Source organism: Meles meles, chromosome 9 (assembly GCF_922984935.1).
Source record: "Meles meles chromosome 9, mMelMel3.1 paternal haplotype, whole genome shotgun sequence".
NCBI classification, from domain to species: Eukaryota; Metazoa; Chordata; class Mammalia; order Carnivora; family Mustelidae; genus Meles; species Meles meles.
The window spans coordinates 11,065,989-11,089,631 of NC_060074.1; positions in this window are offsets into that span (position 1 = coordinate 11,065,989).

Genomic DNA, 23,643 nt, shown 5'->3' on the forward strand with positions numbered 1-23,643 from the left:
CAAACAAAAAATAAATAAAATAAAATAAAACAAAATAAAATACTGCTGCTTTATATTCTATGCTTTTAGAAATAATGTTTCCTTTTTCAAAATTTCAAAATGATGTGATTTAGGTTAACCTTCATCTTTCAGTCTGTGACTAGGATGAGAGTTCCATGAGCACAGGGACTTTGATCCATTACTTGCTGCAACCCAAGGGCCTAAAACAGTGCATGGAATATAGAAGGCATTCGACTGAACTATTGATTTGGGGCTATAAGATGGGTGTAAATGTAGAGCCTTTAGTATGTTTATTCCTGGGAATACTGCAAGATCCTTTGTAAGTGTCTATGAAAACTGTGGATTAGAGTTTGCACATGCTTTTAAAGTAATATCAGGAGTTAGACTGCCCTATTTTCAACATTCTTCTGAAATAGTTCTTGCCATTAATAGCCATATGCTTAAATATAGCTTTGGTCCTCATTCTTCTTTTTTTTTTAAATACAAATTTTATTTATTTATTTGATGGGGGGGTACAAGCAGGGGGAGCAGGAGAGGGAGAAGTGGGCTCCTTGCAGAGCCCCTTAATGCAGACTTGAACCCAGGACAAGGACCATGACCTGAGCCAAAGGAATATGCTTAACTTACTGAACCACCCATGTACTCATTTCACCCATTGATAGTCAATATCATCCATCTTAAAACTCTCCCCACCATTCTTTCCTTCTTTCTTTTTTAATTCTCTCAGGTTCTCCTCCTGCTTTTGCAAATTCTTGGCTGATGCCTTCTCTAAAGGCCCTTGTAGGGGAAATTTCTATGTATTTATTCTTTTATTTATTCTTCCCTCTTAGTATAAGCTTTATCTAAAGCACCTTATTAAGTCTCATATTTTCGAGTGTCATCTCTATGTTCCTGATTCTTCAATCAATACTTCAAGTCATTGCTTTCTTAAATTACAAACTGATATTTTTATGCTAATATTCTGCATGGACCTCAAACTTTAAGTTTAACATAAACTCTTTCTCTTCCTCCCCAAACATATTCTCTCACTCCTTTATTTCTTATGTTGAATTTCTGTAAATGAGTTGAGCTTGAGTGAAAACTTTTTTGGTGTGTTGGGGTGGATGACAGAAAAGGGATGCATCTGATGTCCACTGTGGCGTCAAAGAAAAAAAAATCCCCAGTGAGTTATGGTAGCTTTTTATTAAAGATTTTAAAATTTTAAATTTTGAACATTTTATGTGCTAATATTGGGAAATCTGGGGTAAGTGGCAGAGTGACTCACAGGATCTCACTTCAAAGACAAACATAGGGAAAGGAAGTAAATGTAATAGCAAATAATCCATTGGCAGCACCTAAACAACAGAAACGGCACGTGTGAGAAACATATCTTTAAAATCTGGCACCTCAGTGTAAAATAGGAGGATGGTGTCAGTCAGGATAAACCAGGTGTTTGTCAGAGGAGCCCCTAAATTTAAAAAATGTTCATTACTCACTCACATGGTCTGTTCTAAATGAACTGATTCCCTAGGGCTGCTCTTCTCTAGAGGAGAGGAGAGCATTTCTCACTGCATCCATCCTCTAAACTTATGTATCAACACGTGCTCTCTTACTTGCTGCAACAGGGGAGGGAAGGATTGGATAATTAAGAACCAGCAATTAAACACTTCCACTTGGAAGCAGCACACACTATTTCTGCTAATATTTCACTTGTCAAATTAAGGCATTTGGCCCTACCTGCCCACAAAGAAATGGGAACTACAATGTATCCATGTGCTCAGAAGTAGAGAAGAGTTGGATACAGTGAACTGTAGTGATATGTGCCACAATAAATTTCCAGGGAAGAAAGCACAATTCTACTTCTGCTTCTCCAAACACATTCATGAAGGGGAAGGAAGCCTTTGGGGGTGGGGGTGGGGTGAAAGGAGAAGGGAAAATACCAAACTCAGCAAATGCTCAATAACGTTCCCACAATATTAGTTCTGGAATGCATGCCTCCATCATGCTGAAGTAATAAACGAGGAAAAATGATAAGATCTCACTCTGTCCTCTCCACCTAAAAGGCAGATGAGGGAATGAGAAATAATACTGATCCAGAACTATCAGAAAGACAAATAAGAAAATAAATATTATTATAAGAATTGCTTAAGATGGTGGCCTAGAGAGAAAAAGCAGATAAGGTACCAAAGAGGACATAATACCCACAGAGCAGGGAGTTCCCTGGTTAAATTTTGTAAGATTTGCCCACTATTTCTAACCTTTATCTGGAAGAGTCGTCGGAGAGTGTTCTGGGCAGAAACTGGTATTAAGGATGGAAAAATGGCCCATGAGAATTTGTTCCAGTTAGATATAAAGTAGTAATAATATCAAGCACATGGAACCGGCCTCATGGGGGTGGCTGGAGGAGAATTATTTTGTCTACTTTTAACACTGCCTCTTCCCAAACCCTCCAGATGTGATTACAAGAAGGCAACAGATCCACCCAGAATTAGAACAATTTTATGAAATTTTATAAATTTCATAACTCACACAAAAGGGGAAAAAATCCTTGAAAAACACTAACTAAAAGACAAGAAATTAGCCCTGTATCTTTTGAAGAAACTGAATGCACTATAAATTTTTTTGAATCTTACAAAGAAAACTCTAAAATTAGCTGATGCCAATAATAAATTCTATCATGTACTTAAGAAACAGTATCAGTCTTAGACAAATTCTTTCAGAAAATAGAGACAAAGAAAATGCCTCCTAAATTGTTTCATGAGGTAAGCATAATATAAAAATTTAATGACGGCATTGCAAAACAAAAGAATTCATAGGTCAATATCTTTCATGAACATAGATCCAAAAAGTACTTAACAAAATATTAGCAAATTAAATTCAGCAATATACAATCAGAGCATAATTGAGTGGGGTTTATCTTACAAATGTCAGGTAGGTTTAACGCATGAAAACATATTAAGGAGATAAAGGAGAAAAGCCTTATGATCATGTCAATAGAAAGAGAAGAGCATTTGACAAAATTCAAAACCTGTCCTTTAAGAACAAATAAACACACAAAACTAAGCATTAACTAGGAATAAAAAAGAATTCCCTCAACTTGGTAAAGGTCATCTTCAATGAAATCTATGACTATCATAACACTTAATGGTTAAGTATTTTACGCTTTCTCCTAAAATTGTGAATAAGTTGAGAATGGGAGAGAAATGGGTAAACTGTTTCTACTCTAAGGTTACCACCTTAGAATATTATTGTTTATATAGAAAGTCAATTGTATTTCTATAAACCAGCAGCAAATGACTGAAAGATGAAACAAAATCCATTTGTAATAATGTCAACAATAGGAAATAGGAATGCATTTAACAGAAGATATTCAAGACCTTCTACACTAAAAGCTATTAAAATATCAGTGATGGAATTTAAAGACAACTCCCCAAAAATGGAAATATGTACTATGTTCCTTGATTGGCAGATCAATATTTTTCAAATGCAGATCACTGAATAGCATTGTGCCAAAGTTAATTTCCTGGTTTTGGTCATTGGTATTATGGTGATGTAGGATGTTAACTTTAGGAAAAGCTGGTTTGAAAGATGTATGAAAACTCTCCCATGTTCCTGTATTTTGCCTGTAATGTCAAAAGCATTTAAAAATTTAAAAAATGAAATATCTATTATCTCAAAATTGATCTATAGATTCAATATTTTCTAATGATAATCCTATTAGAGATTTTTGTAGGAATTAACAAGCTGATTCGAAAATTTACATGAAGTGCAAAGGACTTATAATGTCTAAGCAGTCCTGACAAAAGGAACAGAGCTGAGAATTTACACATCTGATTTCAAGCTTGTTGTAATTCTACAGGAATCAACACAGAATGACACTGCCATAAGGAGAGACAAATAGATGAATGGAGAAGAGAGCCCAGAAATAAATCCACACTTATCAGTTGTTTTTTGATAAAGTTACCAATCCAAAAGAGAAAAACGTATTTTTAGCGAATAGTGCTGAAATAACAGTTACTAATACAGAAAAAAAGAACCTAAAACCCCTAACTTATATCGTACACAAAAATAAATTTGAGATAGACAAAGATTGAAACATAGAAGCTAAAACCATAAAACTTTTCAAGGAAACCATAGGAAGAAAACTTCATGACTTGGAGGTAGGCAAAGATTTCTTAGATAGCGAAAAGCAATAACCATAAAAAGAAATAATTGCTAATTTAGACCTTACCAACCTTAAAAAAAAAAAAACAAACTTCTCATTATATGAAATAATCAGCGTACAGACTGTGAGAAAAAATTCACAAAATATGTATCTGACAAAAAATAGTTACCGAGGAAATAGAAAGAAGTTCTACAAAACAAAAGAGACAGCCCAATGATAAATGGGAAAAACCTTTGAACAGTTAAACAAATTAGCTAATCAGCACTAAAAAAAATGCTGTACTTTGTTACAGAGAGTTTCTTTCTAAACTATAATAACATACCAATACACACTACCCCCCAAGAACGCTAAAATTGAAGAGAGTGAAAACTCCAGATATAGTCAGGATATAGAGAAATTGAAACTCATATATTAAAGATGACAATACCAACACCCATTTTGGAGGAAAAAAACTGGACATTTCTTATCAAATTAAACATACCCATAGCTGATGACCAGCAGTTCAACTCCTGGCATTTACTCTGGGGAAATGAAAACATTAACAAAAACTTGTATAAGAATATTTATAGCAGCTTTATTCATAATTATTTAAAACTGGGAGAGTGCAGGTGACCACCAATAAGAGAATGAGTAAACACTACTATGGTATATTCATACAGTAGAATATTACTCAGCAGGAAAGAAAAAAAAAGAGGAAGAAGAGCAGTGCTACATACAAAACATGGATAAATCTCAAAAATGCAATGCTGAGTTAAGGAAAATGTGTACCAATGAACATTCTGTTATATAAATTCAACTATATGGAATTCTAAAACTGCAAAATCTACTCAGAGGAAAAATTCAAACTGTTTCTCATTGGGAGTTTAACAGCAGGAATTGGGAGACACATGAGAGACCTTTCTAGGGAGATGGCAATATTATGCTTTTGTTTGTTTTTTAATCATCTCTACACCCATCATGGGGCTTGAACTCACAACCCAGAGATGAAGAGTCACATGCTACCTGAACCAGACAAGGCGTCCCCAGTATTAGGTTTTGCTAGTGGTTTAGGTTACACAGAATTATTTATTTACCAAAATTTATAGTATATTTACAAAAGATTTAGGTATTTTGTTATATGTACATTTTATATGATGAGAAAAACTGTAATTATTGAATTCTTGTTAACGAATATGCACAATGAAATATTTAGGAAAAACTGATCTGGTGTCTGTAATTTAACTTGAAATGCATAATTTGAAATAAGATAGATTACTGGAGGGGTAATGAATAGAAAGATGAGTAGGCAATAAAGCAAATATAATAATCTGTCATTAATTGCATCTAGGAGGGAGTATATGGGTGTTTACTGTAATGTTCTTTTCAACACTGCTGCAACTTTAAAATTATTCTTTAAAAATTGGGGAATTTAAAAGAATCAACTGTCCTATTGGGGAGGGTATGTGCTATCGTGAGTGCTGTGAAGTGTGTAAACCTGGCGATTCACAGACCTGTACCCCTGGGGATAGAAATACATTATATGTTTATAAAAAAAAAAAATTGGAAGGGGAGGCGAACCATAAGAGACTATGGACTCTGAAAAACAACCTGAGGGTTTTGAAAGGTCGGGGTGGGAGGTTGGGGGAACAGGTGGTGGGTAATAGGGAGGGCACGTATTGCATGGAGCACTGGGTGTTGTGCAAAAACAATGAATACTGTTACGCTGAAAAAAATTAAATAAATTTAAAAAAAAAAGAATCAACTGTCCTATAGCTGGGTAGTTTGAGTAAATGGTGACTCAAAAACTATACTCCAATACTGTAAGTCAGTGTAATTTACAAAAACACTCTGACAGAGGGGGAGTACATTGACCAGAGGTTCTGAGCGGCCACTGAAAAGTCCCATCAATGAACAGCAATGATCATTATCTAGATAAGGAATATCAAGACACAGTTCGAAGTGAGGTCCTGGCATATGTCTCTTCCTTACCCTCTTCCTCCTCTTCCTTCACTTCCTACTTACACTTGGAAGTAAACCTTCCCTCCCCGGTCCCTGCACCCTCCCCCATTCAGGCCAAAGAGACGAATCAGGATGAGAACGTTAATTTATTTGCTAGGACCAGAGTATTTGGTGTGGGGCACATGGGGAGAATGGATCCTGACGCCAGCACCTTTTGTCAGCATGTGTGATCACTAAAAATATCATGTTAGGAGGGATGCCTTGGTGACTGAGTCGTTTGAGTGTCTGCCTTGGCTCAGGTCATGATCCCATTGAGCCCTAGGTGGGGCTCCCCACTCAGCAAGAGAGCTTGCTTCTTCCCCTGCCCCTCACCCAGCTTGTTGCTCTCTCTCTCTCTCTCTGTCAAATAAATAAATAAATCTTTTTTTAAAAAATCTCATGTTTAAAAAGTAGGTTATGATTCACAGACCTGTACCCCTGGGGCAAATAATACATTCTATGTTAATTTTTTAAAAAGTAGATTATGATGATTCCCCAGAGTTAAAAGATCCAGAGGGACAGGGAAGGAGAATTTCTCCTTGGCAGCCAGTTTACCTTCCCTCCTAACATTTACTCCCTGTCCACCCTACTAATAAAACTTACTTTCCTAATTGAGTTAAAAGTTTATTCCCAGGACTTCATAAATTACTGTTGCTAGTGCTAATGTATCTACCTTGCCTGAACTATTTAATACAATTCAAAGGCTATAGGTTAAAAAAAAAAATAGAGACTTTGGTCTGAATAGACAAGATTTTTGTTTGTTTGTGGTTTAACAATTAAATTATATATATATATATATATATATATATCTGGTGACCTATTCAGTTTGTGGATCAGACTAGGGTTCAGAGAGATATGAAGAAATTTCAAACTTGCCACTGCTGCACATATCCTAAATTTTAAAAAATTATGTATATGTATATCTATCTATCTATATCAGGATTTCCTCACTATTGAACAATTAACACAGGAGGGATTGAAGTGGAAGCTCATAAAAGGTTGCCCTGAGAATGAAGACAATGAAGTTCTAGCACTGATCAGCCATAGATCTTCTACAGATCACTCAATTCCTTGAAGTCTCTGATTTTCTGAGGCCTTGAACACTTTTGGTACACATGGAATCAGGGTTAATGCTCAAGAGTGTGGGAATCAAAGGTCAAAGTTTTTTATAGAGATGTTCCTACTAGAAATTTGAATTGTACAGAAAAAGTAAATAAGGAAACCAGTGGTCTCTTTAGAATAACAGCAATGCTATAATGTACAATGGTATATTAACAGTTTGACCAATCAAGCAATGAAACAAACAAAAGCCATATGAAAGTGGAGAGTATGAGAACAACTTTTTTTCATTGCCCAAATTCCTTCGCCCCAGATAAAGTGGATTTGTTTAATCCACTGGATTCTAGTCACCTAATTTAATAACTTAATTGTTGAATGATCAGGCTTGATTTTTAGCTTAGAGACCTTCTTATTAGCCTCTTACTTCAAAAGCTCACCTCAAATTCATCTGAACTGCATGAACGTTTCATTAGGAATCACTGACTTATCCCTTGGGGACAGAGTCTCAAGCCCAAGTCTCTAAAGAGTGATCATTTACTTGAGTCACGTCTGCTGGAATTTGTGATTCAACTATGGTTAAGGGAAGCTAAGTGGTCAACCAACATGCTTACCCTCATTAAGTCTTTGAATCAGCATCTTGATTTATTATATAAATTTACTTGAGAAGTTAGACAAATCATAAATGACTTGAATGCTTTCATTGAAAACACTTAGTAGCCTATTCAGCAATAATTTATGATACATTTTTAACTAACCATAATATAAACATGAAGGGAAGTAATTCTCTCATACCTTTGGCTTGTTAGAAAGTCATTCTATTGTCTACTATGTCCCAAACTTGCTATATTCGATTGATTGATTTATGAAACCTAAGCTTTAGGGTAAAAAAAAAAAAGAAATATAACACCAGAAGAGGATACACTAGTGGGATTGTGGAACCGTCTTCTGCTTCAGAAAAGAATTCTTGCTGAAGCCTGGTCTAATGTGATGATTAATTTTACAGAGCTGTCCCTGACCGATGTCACTATAGCAATGAAAATAAACTATGAGACTAGGATTCAGCCAGAGGGGAAAAGTTCATTAAGAAATAAAAGTAGGGACAAAATTGCTCATTAAAGTGGCTAACCAGGGTTGTTTTATGAGAAGATGGGTTAAAAAAAATAATAGAGGGTTGCAATGTATTTTAAAGTGATGAATTCAAATGTGACTCATAAATTCCGCTTTCAATAAAATTCTGTGGAACATAACAGTTTAGTTCCATGGAAAAAAAGGATAGTTAGTGGACCCTATTATAATATTTGAAGTATTCTAACATGAAACCTGACTTGCCCACAACTGCAAGAAGTATACCATTAACTTAAGAATTGTCAGAAAGAAGGAAAGAAAGAGAAAGAGAAAGAAAGAAAGAAAAGAAAGAAAGAAAGAAAGAAAGAAAGAAAGAAAGAAAGAAAGAAAGAAAGAAGAAGGAAGGAAGGAAGGAAGAAAGAAAGGAAGGAAGGAAGGAAGGAAGGAAGGAAGGAAGGAAGGAAGGAAGGAAGGGAGGGAGCATAATTATTTTCTTAGCCTTGGGTCTGGTCCAAGGAGAAGAAATTCCCACTTATGATGCTTCTATCTAAATCTGAATGCAAGGAATATATATATATTTTTTTAGAAAACTGGAAATCATTTTTAGCAGCTGCTAGCACTTCAGTGAGCTCTGAAGGAGCTACTTTAAGAATGAGCTGGTCCATTAGAAACTAGTCAACACATGTCAAGGAAGCTGGATGCTTCCCTTAGCTACGGATCTTTAAAAATCGTGCTGCATCTTCCTGTGGTTTTCCCTCATGCAAAGTCAGATAGGTAGGTACACAGATTGATACAGATATCCAAGATGTATAAGGCTAACTAGATACATAAAGCACGTATGGTATATTAGATACTGTTTTTCAACACTTCCATTATTTTTTCTTGTAACTGACTAGCACATTTCAAAATGCCAGTTAAATCTTTGTATCTCATAGTGTCTTTTAACAAGGACAATAATACAGCTAAGTACAGCTACTTTCTGCCAAAATGCAATCTGACATTTGGAAGAGTTTTGTATGGAGAAGCCAGGAGTCTAAGAAATCAGGTATATACAATTATGGTCCAGATTAGCCAATCTAGCCAGTCTAGCCCATTTGGAAATAAATTGATTATTCACTCAAGTATTGATGTTTGCCTATCCTGGGCCCGCCATTGTGCTGGGTGGTAGGAAAGTTTCTGTTCCAGAAGTTTATGATATAGCATAGAAATGGGAGGGGGAGAAAACCATTAAAGAATTGGTAAATATGGGGGAAAAAAAGAATTGGTAAATAAAGCAATAAAGTTGTACTTTTACAACACAGACACTGAGTTAGGAAAGAAATTTTGGTACTCCTTAGGACATTTGGGAGAACTTCATGTATAAAGTAGAACTAAAATGGGATTTTCAGTGTTAGCTGGGCTACAAAACGGAAGAGAAAAATTCAGAAAGCTTTTGGTTTGAAGCCAATTCTGGTCCACAGCAAGAATTTTATTTGTTGAACAAATGTTCAGTGTTAGTGAGCAACTTGGACAAACACAAAAGCAGATCATAGAGAACAGTCTAAGTAAAATATATGAAAAAATATACTCAATATGTGCATTAATGGGATAAAAGTTAAGCAGCTAATGACAAATTCATAGTAGATGCCATGTATAAAATATTTATGTGCAAGACTAGTATATTACAAATATCACAAACACTGCCTCATTTACTGTTTATAAAAACTGTGAAGTAGATATTACTACTCATTTTAGAGGTGAGAATATAAAACCTTAAGAAGACTAAGCAACTTGCCCAAGAACACAACTGAAAGGTGACCAAACCACAGTCCAAGAGCAGGATGATCTGGGTCCTCTAGCAATAGTGGGGCTATAACACGATATACAAGAGAGAAGTCAGGACAGACTAGAGACTGACAGGAGAAAGACTAAGACTGTTCTGCGGCAAAAGTAAGGAGGTTCAACACGATTTGCTTTTTTGAGAAGGTTTGGGGAGAGGGGGTTAAAGACCAGATCTAATCCCATTAAGAACAGACCTGAGCCTGGCAAAAATTTTATTTTGTCCATTAACCCATTTTTATTTCACGCACTTCTACTTTTGAGCTATTTTCCTTGTTTACTAAGAAGTTTTATTGTTTTCTTTGCATTATCTTGCATATTAACTGTATTTATTTTTTCTCAGTTGAGCAGCATGGTAAAAATGACACTGGGTTTAAATCAGAAACCCTGGTTGGAAGCTTTGCTGGTCACTGGTTGCTTGTCTGGGTTTATCTTGGGCACAACTCCCTTCCTAAGGCCCCTTCCAGCTCACTACATTATTTCTACATTCCATGCCGACCACAGTTGCCTAATATTAACTGATTGTGCCACTTCTGAATTACTGCCTGGGAAACAGGACCTACTGATTTTATTTCTTTTATTACCCATGACCCCACAGAAAGGCAGATTGGCCGGGAAAAATAAATAAATAATGTGGGCCAGTAAATGCTTTTGGTGCTTATTTACCCTCAATCTTTTGCTCACCCCTCTTTATACTCACAGTCTCAATCCCAATTCCCATCTATTTTGGTTTCAGCTGATTATATTGTTCTTTTATTTAATTTTTCCCTTGCATTTTCCATTCACTTAGAATAGGATCCCACATTAAATGAGGCTCCAGGCTCACTTAAGGATGCATTTTGCAAACTAAATAAAGTAAAATCATCAGTAAATTCCAAATGCTTTATTATGCTCCTGTACATACGTACAAATTCCAGTAAGACTTTAGTTATGAAAACAATTCTAAGACAAGCATTCCAGATGCAATTAATACTTTTTTTTTCTACCCATGCCATTTATTTTAAGTGTATTAGAAGGCTCTAATATATTCAACTTTGGGGGAAAAATATTTAGAGAGAACTTGGGCAGATGGAAGCCAAACCAGAACTTGTTATAAATTTCTTAGCATGTAAAAAAATGCTGAAATAAGGATACACCAGGATCTACCAGAGAAAATAAAGGAGAGTAGTGAGATAAATGGTTTTGTAACTTTCAAGTTACCTAATTCAATGTTCTATCATCAAAAATTGGAAGGGGAGGGGAACCATAAGAGACTATGGACTCTGAAAAACAACCTGAGGGTTTTGAAGGGTCAGGGGTGGGAGGTTGGGGGAACAGGTGGTGGGTAATAGGGAGGGCACATTTTGCATGGAGCACTGGGTGTTGTGCAAAAACAATGAATACTGTTACGCTGAAAAAATAAATAAATTTTAAAAAAAGCTTTAAACAAAAAAAATGGGCTATAAGAAAGAGATTTCAACACTTACACTATCAAATTTATTTTAGACAAAAATCCAGGCTCCAGAACATTAACTAGCTGGTTAACAGCAGAACAGAGACCATAACTAGACTTTGAGACTTTTGTTAAGCATGATTGCTAACATTTTACAGATTTGCCTTTTCAATTCAAGAGCAAAATTGTCCAGTCAATGCTTCTTGCTCCTTTCCTGGATTGTTTTATATATTGGACTTCTATTTGCATCTGTTGCCTTCTAGGGTTTTCAAACTAATATTAGTTCTTCTTTAAAGAACTAACTGTATTTTCAACACACTCTGAGAGCAGAGAAGGACAGGATTCTCAAAGGTCAGGGAAGGGTCCACTGTAAATATTTCCACTCCTTTGGAGCAGTTTCTCTGGGATCCTCAGGAAGATGTTCCTTGTCAGTGGTTAGGACAGCAAGAGCATGAGGGACTGGAATACTCAGCTTCTGCTACTCTTTGGTAAGGAGACTGCTTTTAGAACACCATCTACAGAGATACGATTCTTTCTCTAGACTGCCAGCATCTGTCTTTAGGCCAACGGAGTATTTCTGGATTCTCACAGGAATTTATAATGTGCGTATTTGTATGGACCTATATATGTATACATATGTGTATATATGTGTGTCTGTATGAAATAATTTTTTTAAATACTAGATGTTTTTTCCTTCCCTATATTTTCATGCTCCAAAGTATGAAAATAAAAACAGATCTTAACTCTTACAAGAAAATAACCAACTAAACTAATACACATATTCACAAAAGCAGTATTCACTACCTGTTAGATTTCAAGATTATATCCACTTACATATAAACCTCTCCTCCCCAAATCTCTCTCTCTCTCTTTCTCTCTCTCTCTCTCTTTCACACACACACACACACACACACACACACACACACACACACACACACACACCTGTCTAGTTCAATCCTTATAAGCGTAGTTCTACTTCCATCTGTTTATACTGGACAAAGAACCAATGGCCTATAATATTCAGCTCATGTACCTTGGCTCCTCAAATTTCCACTGTAACTACTCTGAGTGCTTTTTAAGAACAGAGGGAATGGAATAAAAGTTTAAAAATGTGTTATCCATTCATTCTACAGACATCAGGGCCTAGAAGAACAGAACACAGGACAAGAATGAAATAAGTTTTGGAGATGGAGCACTGTAGAAAGGGCAGAGATAACTGAGAAACTAGTTTGTTAGCTAACACTGGGCTCAGGTGAGTTTGGGAGAAGGAGAAAATTCTGAAAGTGGGAAAGTGACAGAACTTTGTCCAATCATATTCATTCACTATATAATTTTTTCTCAAGGAGTTGGCAGATGTATGTCCAATCAAAACTTATTCATTTCATTATTTTTCTTGATTTAGGCATAAATGTAATTTCTAAAAGGTGCATCCTTAATAGCTTTAGGGGACAGGTTAGGTAACTACTGTATAAAATGTACATTAAAAACAGCATTCATTGAACCTAGATGGTTAACAGCCCTGACTTCCTCAAGTTAAACAAAGTTTGAGTAGATCTAAGCCACCTCTACTGAATCCAAAGATTTTTGTATTGCTTTTGTATTACTTGACCTTTCTTTTAACATCTATTTGTGTGGTTAATGTTTCCCCCCACCCCACCTTCAATCCATAGGTATCTCTCGGTCTAAAATGAGTCTCTTATAGTCGGTATATAGATGGATCTTGTTTTTTTTTAAATCCATTCCAACACTCTATGTCTTTTGACTAGAGCATTTAGCTCATTTACATTCAAAGAAATTATTAATAGATATGTTTCTATTGCTATGTTATTACTTGTTTTGTCAATGTTTCTGGAGATTTTCTGTGATCCTTTCTTGTCTTTGTCACTTTTGGTCTCTCCTTTGCTCTCAAAGAGTCCCCTTTAATATTCCTTGCAGGGCTGGTTTAGTGGTCACAAACTCCTCTAGTTTAAGCATTTCATTTTCTTCTTGGAAGAGGTCTATAACTTCAAGTTATATTACAAAGCTGTAGTGATAAAAACAGTATGGTATTGGCACAAACAACAGACACACTGATCAACAGAACAGAATAAAAAGACCAGAAATATATCTACAACTAGATGATCTATTAATCTTCAACAAAGCAGGAAAGACTGCCCAATGGGAAAAAGACTGTCTCTTCAACAAATTGTGTTCACAAAACCTGGACAGGCACATGTAGAAGAATGCAACCGAACCATTTTCTTACACCAAACACAAAACTACACTCAAAATGGATTAAAGACATAAATATGAAACAGGAACCATTAAAATCCTAAAAGAGACATAGGCATTAATCTCTTCGACCTCAGCTTCTTCCTTCTAGATCTGTCTCCGGAGGCAAGAGGAACAAAAGCAAAAGTAAACTATTGGGGGACTTCATCTAAATAAAAAAACCTTTTGTACAGTGAAGGAAACAATCAACAAAACTAAATGGCAACCCACTAAATGGGAGGAGGTATTTGCAAATGACATATCTGATAAAGGATTAGTATACAAAATATATAAAGAACTTCTAAAACTTAACACTCAAAAAACAAATAATCTGATTAAAAATGGACAGAAGACATGAACATTTTTCCAAAAAAGACATACAGATGGCCAATAGACACATCAAAAGATGCTCTACCTCACTCATGATAAGGAAAATACAAATCAAAACCACAATGAGATATCACCTCAAACCTGTCAGGATGGTTAAAATCAATAGTACAAGAAATTACAAGTATTGGCAAGGATGTGGAAAAAGGGGAACCTCCTTGCACTGTTGGTAGGAATAGAAACTGGTACAACCAGTATGTAAAACAATTCCTCAAAAACTACCCTATGATCCAGCTATTGAACTACTAAGTATTTATCCAAAGAATACAAAAATACTAATTCAAAGGGATAGGGATATATTCACCCTTATATTTATAACAGCATTATCTACAATAGCCAAATTATGGAAATAGCCCAAGTGTCCATTGACTAATGAATGGATACAGAAGAAGTAGTATATATATATATATATATATATATATATATATACACACACACACATATATATATACACAATGTATATATGTATATATGTGTATATATGTATATATACACAATGAAATATTGCTCAGTCATAAAAGAATTAAATCTTGCCATTTACAACAAGGTAGATGAAGCTAGATAGTATTATGCTAAGCAAAATAAGTCAGAAAAAGACAAATACCATATGACTTCATTCATGTGTGGAATTTAAGAAACAAAACAAAAGAGCAAAGAGAAAAAAGAGAGAGAGAGAGAGAGAGACAAACCAAGAAATATACTCTTAATTACAGAAAACAAACTGATGGTTACCAGAGGGGAGGTGGGTGGTGGTTTGGGTAAAACAGGTGATGGGGACTAAGGAGTGCTTTGCTGTGATGAGTGCTGGGTATTATAGGAAAAGTTAAATCACTGTATTGTATACCTTAAACTAATATCACACTGCATGTTAACTAAGTGGAATTTAAGTAAAAACTTAAAAAATTGTAAAGGACTTTCTGCAGGTATGTACCCCACCACAGTGACAGATTTCTCTGTCAAAATGGTATTCATGATCTTAACCTCAGTAGGATCTTTAAGAATGAAAACATTATTTCAAAACATTAAATAATATTGGTGTTTTATATGCATTTTCTTTCTCATCACAGGTATAGTTTAATTTTCTTAGCTGAGTTATATATTTCTATAAGTTTAAAATATTCTCTCAAGCATTAACTAGATGTCACTAACCAACTGATGTTAGGTACTAAGTAATATTCCTTCATATTTATAAATTGTTCACATTAATTTCTCCCAGATTTCAAATTATCTTGTTCTAAGTGATTTATCAATTCTACTGCATGGCATAGGTCAAAGAATCTTCTACTATGCTGTTCATTTAGATGCCACAAAAAGTATAATCTTTAAAACAAACTTTTAAGTCATTTCTGGGAATTCAAAACTTTTTTAAAGATTTTATTTATTTATTTGACAGAAAGAGACCCAGCGAGAGAGGGAACAGAAGCAAGGGAAGTGGGAGAGGGAGAAGCCAGGCTTCCCGCCAAGTGGGGAGCCTGATGCAGGGCTCCATCCCAGGATTCTGGGATCATGACCTGAACGGAAGGCAGATGCTTAACAACTGAGCCATCTACATGCCCCCTGGGAACTGAAATTTAATTCAATTTCATGTGGAGCTACCAAGGCAAATAATTAATAGGACAACGGAAGAGAGATAATTTCTACAAATAGCCAAATTTCCATATAACAGAAAAATAGCAAGAGTAACTAAGCTAACTTTTCCTCTTCAGGATTAGAAAATTTCTTTTAACATTGATAGTAAATTATATTCCTATTTCAGAAACATTAAGATGTGAACACTGTTAGTTTCAATGAAATATAAAATAGGTAACCTCCTCTCCTTCACTTTTACATAATTAAATTATTCCTATGGTTTTGACACTTCTATTATCCTTTCGTCTGGCATGTCCTCAGTCTCAACTGTTCCCAGTTGTTGCCACATTCCAATACACCCAATGTACCTCTACAAGTTTGCTCACCTGCCCTTTAGGAGCCCTCTACATCCAGTCATTTATGTTTTAATACTTTTTTTTCCCTTAAAAGTTTTCAGATATTTAAGCTATTCAACATATGTATGTCTCCATCTTTTCAGCTATTCACCATCCTTTAAACTACTCACAACAGTTTTCCATCTTTGTACTGATAAACTTTTCAAAAGGGTACACCATAGCCCTACTTCCTTACTATCCATGTGCTAATCAAATTATCACAACCTGGCTTTATGCCTCATCATGCTAATGAAATCTCTCTTGTTTAGGTCCTATTGAATTCCTAATTGCCAAAACCTACTGATGGTTTCTTCACCCTTATTTGAGTACACCTCAAGCATTTGGTCTCTTTGTTCATTACTGATAACCTGATTCCCTTTCCTTCTTGGCTTCCAGTCCAAATTCTCCTGGTTTTCCTTTTCTCTTCTAACACCTCTTCCCTTAATTTTTTACTTATTCCTTTTCCACCTAACTACCCTACCACCCATAAAAAGTAGTAGCCATTTCTATGTACATTCTTTATCTAAATCTCATACTTGACAACTGCCATTCTCATAGCTTCAACAATTACTTTAGGTTAATGTTTCTCAAGTCGTGATGGTCACATCAAAGTTTTTCTACATTTCCAAGGTTTCTGTTTATTTCTCTTTGAATATCACGGCTCCATTTCAAATTGGAAATGTTCAATACTCAAACCCATCATACCTTTCCCCAGGATCCCGTGTCTCTTTTTTTTTTTTTTTTTTGAGACCCGTGCCATTTTTCCAATCATTTAGACATGAAACCTTTAATTCACCATCAACTTTTTCTTTTCTCTTACCCATATTAAGTCAGTGATCAAAGCTTCGGTATTTAAAAATGGCTTGTTTCTGTTCTTGCTCTCTTTTTTCATCCCCACTGCTCTCATACTGCTGAAATTATTTCTTGCTCAATTATATAAATGCCCCTTACAATTTGTCCCTTCTTTGCCTTAATCCGCCACATGTCCAATATACCTCCCAAAAGCTGCATGGCTCTGATCATACCCTTTCCTAATGAAAATCTTATCAAACACTCATTAATAACCATCTAATAATTTAGCCCAAGCCTAGCATTTAGAATATCCCCTAGGTGAGCCAAACCCACCTACCTTTCAAAGTTAATACCCATTAGTGTTATTCAATTTTAGGCCTTGCCAAAACAGTCTCAAAGGTATTCCAGACTTTCAACTCTACCCAGAAATCCGACATGACCCCAGTCTCTCCTAACCTTTATTCTCTACTGCTATTATTTTAACTCATTCTCCATTTTTCTTACCCAGCCCTTTTTTAATTCCTGCCTTACTCATAGCAGAAGACTGTCCTGCATCATAAAGAAAATGGAGACACTGAACAGGGATTCTCAAATAGTCACTACTTCCAACATAAATTTACCCTCATCCCTACTTGTTATTGACTCTTTCCTTATAGCTTCACTAAGATTGACTTCTTCCTGTGTGGCATCTATCCTTCCATCTTCCTCTGCATCCTGTATCTTCCAGGATCTCAACTGTCCTTTTTAATGTCATCTGTACCCACTATCTTCAACTTCTCACTGTCTATTATTCATCTGTTCTTCTAATCAAATGCATCTCTTTTCTAAAAAGTGAACACTCTCCTGACCGTAAGCTCTCTTTAGCAGTCGTTTTAGCTTCTCCTTCCTAACCAAGTTGATATTCTGGGCAAAGTAGTTTGCATTCACTGTCTCTACCTCCTTGTCTTGTATTCACTTTCCAACTCATTGCAAAATGGTTTGTATTCCCATCACTACATTAAAGTGTTTTTAATGCCATGGGTTTTTATAATCTTACAGTTGCTAAATCCCTAGGAGATTTCAATCCTCCTTTCAACTGACATCTTTGCAGCATTTGAAACTATTCTTATTAAAGTACTTATTAAAACTCTGACCTTCCTTGTTTTAGGTGACACTGCTCTATTAGGGTCTTCCTCTTACCCCTTGGATCATTTCTACTTTGTCTCCCTTTAAGGCTACCATTTTTTCCATCTCTCCTCTAAATGAAGAGTCCTCTCTTCTTCATGCTCACTCCAAGTGATTTCATCCATGTCCACAGCTTCAACTTCCATCCTTTTGCCAATGACTCCTAACTATATCCTTAAGTCTACAATTCTGCCTGCACACCAGAGCTATAAATCCACCTGCTCCATGATAATTACCATTTAGCCTCCACAACACAACCTCATCAGAAAACTCATTTCATTTGTTCATTTCTTTGCTCCCCAACCACCATTGAATCAAACATGTTCATCCTTAGTCCCTACTTGGCTAGAAGACACAACCATCCACCTAGTCATTCAAGCCAGAAGCATCCAATCATTCTTCCCACTCTGTTCATTCCCTCACCTTTATAACTTGTTAATTCAAACATGCCTGTGTTATTACTGCAACTTCCTGACTACTCTTTCCTTCCAGTTTTGTCTCAAACATTTATACTTTAGTCTACATGATGCTTCCAGAACAATGTTTCTAAAATACAGATCTGACTATGTGTCGTAGAATTATTTACACGAGTCCTCATTGTCTCCAAAATAAAATGCAACCTGTTTGACTCCACATCCCACATTCAGGGAAATTCTCAGTGAGGTAACTGAGTATCTAGGATCAGAGATCCCAAAACAGAATAAGAAAAATATTGAAAAGACATCAACGCATGAGTTTTACCAGCTATGTCTACCTTCCCTCAGTCCTTTGCTTACCTCTATTATTTAAATACAGATTTTTTTAAAAGCATTTTCAACTCACTGCTTAATATTCTCATATTCCAGGAAGTATATTTACAAATAGATTTTATAGATGAGAAAATTTCAGCTACATGACTTCAAGTAAACCACTCAAGACCACTAAGCTAGTGAGGGCCGGAACTGGATCTTGAAGATTTTGTTTTTGGACTCTATGCTCTTTCTACACTTTTCATATGGCACTTTTAGTCTATCTCCACATGTTACAACCAGAGTCAGATATCAGAATCACCTGGGAAACTTTTAAGAAATAATGTTGCCTAAGCCCCACACACAGAAATTCACATTTAATTGGTTTGAGAGAGGATCTGGCTCCTGTATTTTATAAAAGTTTCTCAGATGATTTTAATGTCCAATGACAATGGTTTTTAATAGGCACATATTCATCTTCTTTGAGTGTTCTTTGATATCAGGTTCATCTTCAAATCCCCAGCTCTGTTTCTTCATACTGGGACATAGCATGCAAAATAAAAGATATAAAATGGTTCCATTCCATGTTATGTGCAGAACAATAATCAAGCCAAATCCAAAACATGTTCATGAGAAACAAGGTTAATATCAAAATTCATATGACTGAGATTTAAAAAACAACAACTAACTAAGAAAAATGTTTGTTCAGAGTCTGAGGTTTGAAATGTGGCCCTAGAAAAATAAACAGTTTTTAAGTTCTGGTAGAAACAGTTTGTGGGATATTGTCCCATTCAATTCTCCAGTGAACTAGTCCCACTAACCTTCTAATCTTGGCACTGCCTAAATTGTGTGTTTGTAACAACTTGCATAACTCCCCTTTTCTGCATCTTTTATTTCTCTGATGTAACTGATCTTAGAGGGTATTGACAGTACTGAACTAAATGATGAAACAATCTCTTTCCCCTTTTTGTCCAGCTGGGACAGATGTTCTTACACACATTTTTTTTAAAGTCCATGAATGTACATGTTTTAAAAAAGAACAAGGAGAGGGGAAATTGGTTAATAAAATGCAACTTTAGTAAGTTCTGCCACATGGTACTTGAGAAATACTAGGATAATGACATTAATGAGCCATGCTCAAAAGGGGGGGGATTTGTCATCCAAATCAGTTAAAGAACTCATCTCTCCCTCCTTGCCCTTGAGCATTTTTCCAGAAAAAAGAAATATCTGTTGATGTTCTGGATGCCTATGAGCAAGATAGACCTCTCCACCAATAACATGTGCAGAAATCCCGCAAATTTTGCAAAAGGAAGATTTGCCTCCAGGCTATAGATGGGCTTGGGACCTGACTGAGATGGTTTCTAATAGAAGGTACCAGATGTTTCCAAGCCACAATCAGGAAAGAGAATTCAGCATTGATTTAGAACAACACCTTTCTAACTTTTGTTTGCCTGGGATGGTAAGACATATATTTTACATACTGACTCAGTATATGCAGAAATGCGTGGGTATGGGTGTGGGTGTATTTTTGAAAATAAATTCACAAGGAAAAATTTTGCAATCCATTAGTGATTCATGAAATCAATTTTGCATGTGTCAATAGCATGAAAAAATAGAAAATATGTTTTGCATTTTATACATTAAAAGTATTGTTTTATTACTTCAGTTGCATATACTAATTTTTTTTTTTAAGATTTTACTTCTTTATTTGACAGACAGATCACAAGCAGGCAGAGAGGCAGGCAGAGAGAGAGGAGGAAGCAGGCTCCCTGCTGAGCAGAGAGCCTGATGCAAGGCTTGATCCCAGGATCCTGGGATCATGACCTGAGCCGAAGGCAGAGGCTTTAACCCACTGAGCCACCCAGGCGCCCCGCATATACTAATTTCTGAAAGACATAAACTCACAAGAGCTTACTAAATCTAAAGAAACCAAATTAAGGAACAATGCCCATGAAGAAGATGGAATAAGTCTTTGACAACCAGTGAATCTCAGGAGGTTTCAACAACTTTATCAACAAATGTATACTGAACACACCATGCTCTAGGCACCTTGCTAATCAAAAGGAAAGAAGAGAGGCGCCTGGGTGACTCAGTGGGTTAAAGCCTCTGCCCTTGGCTCAGGTCATGATCCCAGGGTTCTGGGATTGACCCCTGCATCAGGCTCTCTGCTCAGCAGGGAGCCTGCTTCCTCCCCTCTCTCTGCCTGCCTCTCTGCCTACTTGTGATCTCTGTCAAATAAATAAATAAAATCTCAAAAGGAAAGAAGATAGCTTCCTATACTAGAACAGTTCGAAATATGCAATCTTCAAATTTCTCCTGGTACCCACCGGTTATGCCAACCTACATCAAGAGCCATACGTCGTGCCACTGTTGAGGGAGAAGGATAAACAATGTTTTAGAGGAAGGGAGACACAGCTGGAAAAACATATGCCTTGCTGTCTTATCTCTACTTTTAATTATTCTCTTTTGGGGTCTCTGGCCCTGGATTCCTAGTACTTTCATGATGAATCTCCATTGTTTGGGGTCCCCAAATATGGGGACCAAACAATTCCAGTGCACTTGTGCAGTTACTGACTCTTCTGCTTCACCAAAATTTACCTGCCCTGTAATGCCATTTTTCTTGGTCTCAAAAAATGAAGATAAAGGGGTGATGAGGCATTAATGGTCACAGTATCTGAATACGATATCTTCCCAGAAAGCATCATCCTTTTGACAGAAGCATCCTAAGAGCATAAGGACTGTAAATAATTTAGCTAAGTCAGTTCATCTTTTCAATCAAAGGGATACTGAAATGTGCAAGAAAGATACCATCCCTACCTTAATGGAGCTTTCAATCTGGCAGTAAAGAGAGACATTAAACAGTAAGTACAATATAAGATTAGCATTGAAAAGGGTAAGTAAGAGAGATACAGAAATTTATAACAAGATATTTTAACCAAGTCTGGTGAGTCGGGCAAGTCTTCTGAAGCAATGACATTTAAATTGAGGCTTGTGGTTAAGTAGGTATTAGCTAGGTAAGGGAGGAGGGCCAGGACATGAGTCTTTGTAGATAGACTACCTCTTTACTAGCTGTGTACCTATGGGAGAAAATGTTAACTCTTTTTTTTTTTTTTTTTTTTTAAAGATTTTATTTATTTATTTGACAGAGAGAGAGATCACAAGTAGGCAGAGAGGCAGGCAGAGAGAGAGGAGGAAGCAGGCTCCCCGTGGAGCAGAGAGCCTGATGCGGGGCTCGATCCCAGGACCCTGAGATCATGACCTGAGCGGAAGGCAGCAGCTTAATCCACTGAGCCACCCAGGCGCCCCAAAAATGTTAACTCTTCTAAGTCTTGGTTTTCATGTGTTAAAACAAAACAAAACAAAACACAGAAATAAACAAACCTCAGTCGATTGCATATAAAGCATTTTAGCACAGGCCCAGTACTTAGTACTCAATACGTAACCACCAGCAACAGTAGTGGTGGCAATAATATTCAGCCAATGGAACACTGATTTATGTGAATCTTTACAGGCTGGAATTTATGGGAGAACTACATATTCGTAAGCCTTTCTCATCCGAAGTGGAAGCCATTCGATGGGCGTCCAAAGACTCTGTGAAGCCCCCAGAGGCAGGCAAACCACCTCAGAGTACAAGCACCCTTAGGGTGTTGGCAACTGAGGCTAGGCCGTAGAAGCCACGGAAGTCTTGTATTGTACCGTCTTTCTTCATAGCAGGAATGTGGGATTCCTACTTTCACCAACTCATTATCTTCTGTAGAGTGGTTTACACTGAGGCTTCCTTTACTCTTTCCAAGAGAACAGAAACATGTTTTAATAGTTCAAGTTGGAGTTCAAGCAGACTGAAGTGAACCCTTGATGGATGCTCCGTTTTCAGTTGTCAGATCAAAGCCCTCATACTGACCAAACAGTATGAATAGAAATTAACTGTTCCACTGTACTGATCCAATGATAAGCAGGAAATACCTATGCAAATGAATGTTTCTCAAGCATCAGGGGAAACTCACATTCTAAAGACTGTTCATTCATCTTTTTTTTTTTTTTTAATTTGAGAGTGTGCACTAGAGAGAGAAAGAGAGGGAGCACACACACCAGGGGGAGGGCAGAGGGAGAGGGAGAAGCAGACTCCCTGATGAGCAGTGAGCCTGAGGCATGGCTCCATCCCAGGATCCCAGGATCATGACCTGAGCAAAAAGCAGCTACTTAACCAACTGAGCCACCCAGGTGCCCCTGTTCATTCATTTTTTTACCAGGGAATGGAAATTATTATTTTGATCATTCCTTCTTAACAATGATAATAAAGAGTACTTCATGAACTCTTAATTTAAAGTGTCCTGGCATTAAAAAAAATGCTGCTCAGTAGGTAACAATGTCACAAGAATACACTAAGGCAAAAGAGCTCAGTTATATCCAAATTCTACTCAAAAATCTTTCAGTGGTTCTGTGGAACCCTGAGTCTTCTATAACTCTCTAAGTTGACATATGGCCCTCTGATTCCAACAGAGTTTACTAAGTTCATTTGTACAGGATTCCCAGACACTCCAGCTGACCTAGATTACTCATGGTTTCCCACACACAACCCTCAATTTTTTGGCTTCCTGCCTTTGTTTATGCCATTGTTTCCATCCGTAACAATCTCCTCTACTCTGTAAAACCATACCATCTATCAGATCCATCTTAAATACCATCCTCCTTGCAAGATCACAAAGTCTTTCTTGGTCTCTGAAATTTCATGGGACTTCCCCAAATACTCTAGGTAAATGTTACCTATCATTATTATGCTATTTGTGTTTTAAATTTATTTGTCTCATCTTCCTTTCTGAATTGCAAAACTCTTGGGGGATACCTGAAGCACTTACCATTCTT